Below are 10000 nucleotides of genomic sequence, written 5' to 3' on the forward strand. Positions count from 1 at the left end.
ATGGTTGGCTTGCTACACTCAAAACAGAGAGGTCCCGGACTCGACTCCTGGCCCGAAAGAGACGGATTTGTGTAATAACAAAAAAAGGAAATCTACTTTGTTGCCGTTAATTTCGTTGAAACATAGCACACGAGGCAGCAATGGCAAGTATCTACACCCTGCCAAATAAGCCGGAAGAAGGTTAACAGTGCAATGGTAACAACAAAACCAGTAGTAGATATTTATGGTAAGGTAAAGTAGCGGGCATACGCTATAGCTGCGCGTGGCTGCGGAGCTCAACTCTGTATCGTTGGCCTTATAGCCTGTAATAGTTAAGAACCCATTACCCCGGGAAACGGGCCAATGTGAAATCCAGGATTGCCACAGTTTACCTTCCCCAGGGAGGATGAACAGCTGGGTGGGCTGCACGCCGACTGCCCGGGCAAGACGAACCGCTCCACGGAACCGTTATTTGTGGTGGTGAGGGTAGAAATAGCTTGGGGAGACGTTGGCCGAGTGGTCTGCGCGCAGATATGCTGATCCAGAGGACCCGAGTTCAAGTCCCAACGAATGACACTGACAATTTTGAAGCATCGCCGGGGGGCGATGGTGGGGGTGGGGTGACAAAGGAGACCAAGGAAGTAATATATCACGGCAGCTACTTAAAATAAGATTCACCTACGGCATTAACGGGCTGTGGCTATCCGCTCAAAGAGAGCCTACCAGCGCTATTGGCAACACATAAGAAAAAAAGTAGTACTATATAGTAGCAGTAGCAGAAACAGTGGTAGTAGTAGTAGTAGCAGTAGCAGTAGTAGTAGTAGTAGTAGTAGTAGTAGTAGTAGCAGCAGCAGCAGCAGCAGCAGCAGGAGCAGCAGTATTAATAATAGTTATAGTTACTACTAAGACTCAGAAAGAAATGAAAGCGAGATCTACGAGTGTAAAATTTCTTAGAAATTAGTAAAATTATGCAAAATGAAAGGAAAGGAAGCAATGTAAAAGAAAGTTCAAGGAATTTATACCATACGCATTACCTGAGTGTATTACCTAAATTACAGGAAATGACGGAGGGAACAATGAAATCCCCGCCACTACTTAACCACCAGCCCGGCCGCCACCACCATCACCACGGCCGCCACCACCATCACCACGGCCGCCACCACCATCACCACGGCCGCCACCACCATCACCACGGCCGCCACCACCATCACCACGGCCGCCACCACCATCACCACGGCCGCCACCACCATCACCACGGCCGCCACCACCACCAACACGGCCGCCACCACTGCAACTACCAGCTATGTATCCCTACCACCACCACCACCACCGCCCCGCCACCTAACCTATACCACAGCCACCATCGCCACCATCAGCTGCACCACCAACAACAACAACGTCTCTCTCACAACAGACCATCACCATACACCCCGCACTTTAGAGAGTACATGACTGAAAACACTACTTCATTACACATCACCATCACCACCAATACAAAACATCATAATCGAACCTCAATAACACCACTATCACCATCACCACCACCACAATCATCACTATAAGCACCCTCACCACTATCATAACCATTCAACACAACACCAGGACCACACGACAGATATTACAACCTTACTAACACCACCACCATTATCACCACCACCACGACCACCATTATAACCAAACAACACTAAAACGAACCTTAACAAAGAAATACGAACTTAATGACATCTGCTACTCAACTTACCTAATTAGAGACCGCCGTACCTGCCTATCTCCATACCTACCTGACAACACCTAACATAGTATAGCATAGCATAATCTATCTACCTACCTGTCTACTTACCTGTCCATACCTAGTAATACCTAACATAGCATACCATGACACGATACCTACCCCTCCCCCCTTCCCTGCCACCCTCTTCTCCCCCTCCCTGGCAGCACAACAATATCTTAGCCATGACTATGCCCCAATTTACAAAGTTATCCCATATCGAGTTTTCTCCTCTAAGTTGTGAGTATGACTATTTGGCTGAACCCTAGAGAGCCATTTGTGAATACATTATTGCGACTGTAAACCACGGCTAATCTCCCGACATTTTACTTTGGGGAATTTCGCTGACAAAACCCGACTTGTAGCTGGGGGGTGAGGGGGGGAGGAGGAGGAGGAGGAGGGGGGAGAAAGGGTAGCAGGTGGAGGAGGAGGAGGAGGAGGAGGAGGAGGAAGAGAAAGGGTAGCAGGTGGAGGATGAAGACGAAATAAAAGGAGGACGATGAAGGAGGAGGAGGACGAAAAGAGGAAGGAGGAGGAAGAGGTGGAAGGAAGGGGAGGACGAAGAGAGGAAGAAGGAGAAAGAAGAGAGGAGGACCAGAATCAGTCGGAAGAAGAGGAGCAGAAGGAAAATGATGGGAAGTAAAGAAACAAGGAGGAGGAGGAGGAGGAGGAGGAGGAGGAAGAGGAAGACGCGTCCGGCCAGCTCTCGTGGAAGTGGTGCAGATCAATACTAATTAAGGGGAACTTTTCTGTTAATTGTGTGTTCCTCGTTGTCCGCGGCGGCGAGGACAGACCACCATTATGTCTCGGCCCCCGACAAGGAAGCCGCCGCCGCCCCCGGGAAATGTAATGTTTCTCCTCGGCCTCCTCCTCCGAGCTCCTCCTCCTTCATTCCTATCTGTTCCAGTTACTTCTTATTCCTGTTCATCTCTTTGTTCTTGTTTTTGTTCTACTTTCTCCTCCTCCGTCTCATTTATTTCCATCTCTTCCTCCTCCCTTCCGTCCTCCTCCTCCTTTACTTCCATCATTTTCTCCTCCTCCATTTCATTCTACCCCTACGTCTCCTATCCTCAACGTTCATCTACATCTATTCCTTTAACTTCTACCTTCTTTTTTCTCCTTCTCTTCCTAACCTCAGTGAGTGGTCATGAGCTCTCTTGGTTCTCTGAGGTGGACTACTCTACTTACTGGATGTTCCTGCTTGCATTCTGTTGTCTTGCGATGTGTTGACACGTAATCTGTTTCAAATGTGTGAACTTTGTACTTTATAATAGCGCCCTTCTCTCCGACTTTATCAAATCTTCGAATTCTTACGTTATAAGATTTTTTGCACTCGTTTCAAAGTACTTTTACTATTGTTAACAACTTATGTTGCTGTGTAATTAGTAAACTCTCCGTTTAACTATCATAGTGCCGTAGCAGTATTACTGTGGAAGCAGACTTCTGTATCATGTCATAAACAACATAAACAATGGTTGGTTACCTATAATTTTTTCTTACAAACAGCTGACGCACAAGTCGTTACAGTTACGCCTATCAAATCCCTAGTGACGCCAGTCTTCCCACAAGATTTAATCATCTCCCACGAGACTGCAAACCCTTCACTCCCGCAAGACTTAATAATCCCCTCATAATTGCCTCCACGCTGGTCGGCATCACCCTACCTTGCATCACCCCGTACTTCCACGTCCACCCCGGCAACACCGCTTCCCTATCACCACACACTCACGCGCGACTCATTAACTCATCTCCTGTTGACTTTGTATCGCATCATTACACTCATCCACAAACATGTTGAAAAAAACTCGCGACTAGTAATTTGAGCCCGGCCTCTCCGCTTCGCTAGTACTTTGGCCTCCCTGACGTGACCCTCAGTGACCTGCCTGGGTCTGGGCGAAAAACGGCCCCGTTCCTCGTCTGAAGAACAAAACAACTTAGGCAAGTCAACCTCTGCACGCTGGAAAAGAGGCAACTACAGGTGATTTCATATAGGGATCTGTCTTCAAGTACCCGGACAGATTTATTTACATCAATAAAAAAAATATAAAAAATAGAAATAATGGTCTGTCGATTAAAGTGAGACGACGCAGTTTTTTTGTTTTTGTTTTTTGTCGAACTGAGTAATCAGTCACTAAAACTTCCTCCTCCTCCTCCTCCTCCTCCTCCTCCTCCTCCTCCTCCTCCTCCTCCTCCTCCTCCCGTCCCTTCTGCTACGTCTCATACTTCTACTCTTCTTTCTCTTCCATGTTCTCATTACTGGGCTTGTTGATGTTACTGCTAATCATTTTTGCCAGCTTTTAGACGTTATAGCTCAGACGCTTCCTTCAGCACAAAAAGTCCCACAAAAGTCGAATTATAAGAGAAACTTTCCTCACCCTAACACATACATAGTAGAGCACCTTGTATGTATGTATGTAGGGGAGCACCACCACCACCATACCCACCACCACCACCTACGCAGCTCCATTAAACAAGGTAGAATTAAAGGATATGCGTCTCGACTCCCCTCCTTTAATTAACTGTCGCTAGTTTCTCACACACATCCTGCCGCAGTGTTGCCTCGCTCGCCGTTTTTCCCCGTTGTCTTAAAAGGGTTATTACTCCTCTCCTCTCAACCTGTATACGCGTAGGTACTTTGTGTAGGTAGGAAACTGTACTTGACTATTCTTTTTCTAACGCAATTCGGTCTTCACATCATATCCTGCATCCTTTGAGTTCACTTCGGAAATAGTATATATGCTGTCCTTTCTTAAACTCTACCTTTCTGTGAGCAAAAATATAATATAATATAGAAGCAATCAATGAATATGGAAAGAAAGAAAAAGAAAGAAAAAAGAAAGAGAGAAAGAATGACGGAAATAAGGACAAAAATGAATGAATTATTATTTGAATGAATAAATAATTTTAGTAATACATTTCTTTACTTCAGGTAAGTATAGATTGTTTTAAATGTTCTCCATATTTCACACGAGTATGTATGTCACGCCTGTTGATGAATATGGTAATGGGTTCATATTATTCACAGAGTCAAGGGATATTGAGACGGAGATGAGCACTTAGGCCACGCGAAACTATGGCCCCCGAGAGATGTGAGCGGTGACAAGACTGACTTGCCCCCTGACACAGTTTCTAGTTTTTAAAGATCAGTAAAGGAACAGTCATGTAACCCAACACATGGATTCCTTCTCCTCCTGACGCGACTCAGGGCCAGGAGCAGCTTCAGCGGGAGGGTGTGTGGGTCTGTGTGGGATGGTGGGGGAAGGAACATATACGATAGGAAGGGAGTGACGGGGGAAGGGGGTGAGGGAAAGGCGCCGCTTCAGTCATCACATTCCATCACTAATTCCTTCATCATGGATGCAAATTCTATTCATACGGAGCTCTCTTCGTCTACTTACAGCGCTCAACATGTTATCAAACTTTGAAAGGCTGTGCGCGGCTGGGAGCGTTGGCCGCCCTGGGTAAACCTTCAGAGTGGCTGATGTACGATGCCACACACACACACACACACACATACACACCACGCTATAGACACACAACTTTATCATTAACAGATTCGCACTCTTCTTGTATTTATTCATGATCGCAGTTATTTCTGTGCATCATTAATATATATATATATATATATATATATATATATATATATATATATATATATATATATATATATATATATATATATATATATATATATATATATATATATATATATATATATATATATATATATATATATATATATATATATATATATATACTGTATATGTGTGTGTGTGTGTGTGTGTGTAACTCACCTCTAGGTCTGCTGCGGGTCTTTCTCGAAACAGCCAGCCGTTCCCCTACGGAAGAGCACAGAGCTCATAGTACCGATCTTTGGGTAGGGCTGAGACCACTCACACACAACACACCGCGACAACGAGGTCACAACTCCTTGCCTAACGTCGCGTACCTACTCACTGCTAGGTGAACAGGGCTACACGTGAAAGAAGATAAACCCAACTTATCTTCACCCGGCCGGGGAATCGAACCCCGGTCCTTCTGGTTGTGAGGCAGACGCTCTATCCACTGAGCTACCGGGCCGTGTGTGTGTGTGTGTGTGTGTGTGTGTACACACGCGCATCCTCTCAACACGCAGCGCTGTGGAGGTGAAAACGATCCCCGCGCCTCTTTTCAGACAAACAAGGTAAGAATACATCAAACACAAACAGATAAATATATATCGTTCCCAGGGCAGCCTGGCAGTGCTTCCCCTCACTCTCCTCTCCTCTCCCCTTAATCCCCCCCCCCTCGGCAACCACTCCGCCACTCCAGGACCCACTTCTTACAACAGCCTACAGCGAGCCCAGCTTCCATTCCCTTGACAATTAAACCCATTTCACAGTTTCATATTTTCCTGGCATTTTCAAGCGATAATGCCGGCAATTTGAGTTCCTATTAGCTACCTCCTCGTCTCCATGGAAACGTGAGTCTCCCGGGAGGCGGGGCTGTGCCGGGGGCGGGATATGATTAATATGAGTCTGCCCCGGGGGAGCCCTGCCGCGGGGCCGCCGTCCCCCCCTGCGCCGCCGCCCGCGTGGACCCCGTGCGCCCCACACTCCACCAAAACCTGCCCCCCTCCTTCCCCCCCTCCCACTCGCTAACTCCGTCCTAGCCTGCCCTCCTCCTGCTCCTGCTTCCTACTTCCACTTCCTCGTCCCTCTCTCACCCCATCCTAACCTTGCACTTTCCTGCTGCTGCCAACTCCGCCTCCTCCTGCTGCCTACTTCCCCTCCCCACTCCACCACCCCCCTGTTGCTCGGCTTTACCCGCCATAGTCCTAGCATTGCTCCACCAAGATAGTGTGTGTGTGTGTGTGTGTGTGTGACCATAAATCTATCCACCTATATAGCTGTCTCTCCTTTTTTTTGTGCTAATGGAATTATGACTCGTATTTTATTTACTTGCTTCTTTCCGTCGTTAATACTTTATATTTCAGTTTACTTTAATTCTGTTTTTCACATTCTGTTCATATTTTATCTACTGTTTGCACTTATTTAGAACGAATTTAGTCTTCATTCTTAATATATTAGTTCTTTTTTATCTAATAAGGTCATAACTCCACTCTCACACACTAAGAATGAGGTTCTCGGTAAGGCTTAGTCAAGGCAGGTGAAGTGAAGGGTGGTGTGGGGTGGGGGGGGAGGGGGGGGGGGCGGCAGCGGGAAAATGAATTAACGTTGGGGAGTTGCATGGCCCCGGGAAGGATGGTCGGGGCGCCGCCTTATTCATTACCTACGACGCACCGTGGCGCAGCACAGTGTTTACTCTCATATGCATGAACGCCGAGCTCGGGGCAGCGGCCATGTAGCAATGATGGCGCATGCAGCTGCTGGAGACTCCCATGCCCGCTACTGGGCCTGCCTGTTTACTCCATGCCTTACTCATTGTACTCTGAGTTGTAATGAAAGATGGCCTTCGTCAGAGAAAAGAATATTAGATTATCTTTTCACAGTGACGCCTTGCTCTTCTCATCCCTGTCATGAAAATAATCTAATTAATCCTCAAATTCTAACCACAAAGCTCATCCACGCTACCAAAATCATTCCCTTGGTTTCTTAACATCTCCCAACACAGAAAGATCCATTCCTTCCCACCTCAACCTGCCTCGACTCACCACAGTTCAGCCAACTTCACCCTGCACTCCGCAACAGCTTTCTCCGAGCCGCCTCCAACAATCCAGACGAGCCCAAACAGTCTACTCAGCTGTTACAGAGACAATTACAACCTAGCACCACAACCACCAGTTCTGACCCACCACAGTGCAGCCAATCTCACCCGAAACCTAACAACAATCTCCTCAGACACACCCCAAACAATCTCAACCAACCACAACATAAGTCAACCAAATCTAGCACCACAACAAGCAGTTCTGATCCACCTCAAGGCAGCCAATCTCACCCTAAACCTCACACCAATCCCCTCCGACACACCCCAAACGACCCCAACCAGTCCCAACATACCAAACCCAATCTAACACCTCCATGACCTGCCCCGATGCCCCACACCCTTCATCACTACACCTACGGCTCTCACTACACCAGCAGCAGAGCCTCGCGTCCGCCATTCCCACCATCAGGAAGGCTCTAAGGCCCTGCTGGCGGCCTGACCTTTCCTAATGGTTACTAATTTGAAGTAACTTAGGTCGTCGCCATGAAGCGCCCGTTGTAACTCGCCCTTGCTCGCCACATGCAAAATTACTCCAGGTTCTTCTAAAACTCTTTCTTCTATTCCTTCTCCTCAGCTTCTTCTTCTTCTTCTTCTGCTTCTGCTTCTGCTTCTTCTTCTTCTTCTTCATTGCATGCCAATCTACATTTCAATTTTGTCAAGACCTCCGTCACCTCTGTTTACCTCCACCAAAATGTGCGAACAACCAGGCTACCCGCTCTCCCAAGCCCCGAAACATATGATAATGCACACAATGACCTCGATCATATAAGGCTGGGAGGTGACATTCTTCATCGAACCTGTGAACGCCACGTCAAACTACGAACCAAGAGCGCAATTTCCTGCTGTTGAGTAACGATATGTTAAAGGTGGTGATTATACACGTGGACGGTTCCTCTACACCCTGCGACAATACAGAAGGCAACGGTTGATGAATATTATGTGGGTCACTATTATGTGCAAGTAAACTTAGGACTGAACGAACTATAATCTACGGCAAAATCACACCAAACTATACTCAGTCACTGCACAATCTTTGCCGGCACGCGATGCACCACCTTCATGCTAGTCATCTCCTCCTCCTCTCTTCCTTTACCTCCCCCTCTAACCTCTACCTCTATGCCAGTTAACTCCTCCTTCTCTCTTCCTTCTCCTAGCCCCTCAAACTCTTCCTCTATGCCAAACAACTCTTCCTTCTCTCCATCTTCCTCCGAACTCTTCCTTCTCTCTTCCTTCTCCTACTCCCCCAACTCTTCCTCTCCTTCTTCCTCCCAACTCTACCTTCTCTCTTCCTTCTCCTACCCCCCAACTCTTCCTCTGTACCAGACAACTCTTCTTTCTTTTCTTCCTCCCAACCCTTCCTTCTCTATTCCTTCTCCTACCCCACAACTCTTCCTTTACGCCAAACAACTCTTCCGTTTCCTTCCATCCAACCCTCCCTCTAAGCAAGTTACTCCAGCATACAATACTTTCCTTTAGGTTCTAAAGAGAAGGCTTTTCCGATACAATCTGCTACGCTATATAAAGTCTTCCTCTCCGAGAATCTCCTTCCTTCCACAAGTTCTCCTCTATATACTTCCCTCCGAGACCCATCGAAACAGGAGTCAACTTCCTATCTGGGCGTCGTTTCTTGGAGGACATTATTTATCAAAGAAAACAAAACACGGAGCTGATTTCCGCCAACTTTCTCTCCATTCTTTAGCTTCGGCTTATTGAACAATGCTTCCAAACTCCCTGTTCTTCATTGCTAATACTGTTACAGCGGCCAATATTACCACCACCATCACTACTACTACTACTACTACTACTACTACTACTACTCACGCTCCCACCGCCACCATCACTGCTTTAGGCCCTCTCAGGTGCCGTGAGTCCTCCTGGCGCTAATAAAGACGTACCTCGGGGGTGTCATGATCACTGAGAAGGGACCGGAGTGCAAGGGAAGTGAGGAGCGCGGCGGCGGCGGGGGCAGGAGGTGGCGACGCCTGGCTCCCCCTAAGACCCCCTCCTCCTTACACCCATACCCCCACACACCCACACCTACACATGCATATACCTTAAAGCATTTTCCTGACGTGTCATTGAAGTTCGTATCTGTTATAAACGGTGGAAAATGTGGGTTTCCTCCTTATAATGTCTTGTATTTCCATATCACTTTGTATACGAGATGCCTTAACTTTTTTTTTTTTAACTTTATCCTCAAAATTCGGAGCGTATCTTTTTTGGGTCAGTGGATGTACCTGACGTTAAGATGATAAAAATCCTGACTGACTCACCGACTGACTGAATAAATGAATGAAAGGATAAACACTGTGACTCATCCTCAGAGTCCACCTCACAGAAGGTAAAACCACGACTCAGCGTCAGCCGTCCACCTCCTTCAGTGACCCGCCACAACACGCCCCGGCGCCGAGGTCCGGGAAAGGAGCGGGAAACAATCGGAAAATGAAAAGTGAGTAAAATACAAAAAATACTCACGAAACTTTGGAAAAAAAACATGACCAATCACTGTAGAGAACAAATGTAAAAAAAATATATCTTTCTCATGCA

General features: G+C 47.0%; 1 protein-coding gene across 1 annotated transcript in view; it reads right to left on the bottom strand.

The window, feature by feature from the left end:
• Nucleotides 1–10000, bottom strand: part of LOC127007566 (protein AF-17-like) — a 98531-nt gene that overhangs the window by 42821 nt on the left and 45710 nt on the right. The window lies entirely within an intron of this gene.

Source organism: Eriocheir sinensis, chromosome 35 (assembly GCF_024679095.1).
Source record: "Eriocheir sinensis breed Jianghai 21 chromosome 35, ASM2467909v1, whole genome shotgun sequence".
Taxonomy (NCBI): Eukaryota; Metazoa; Arthropoda; class Malacostraca; order Decapoda; family Varunidae; genus Eriocheir; species Eriocheir sinensis.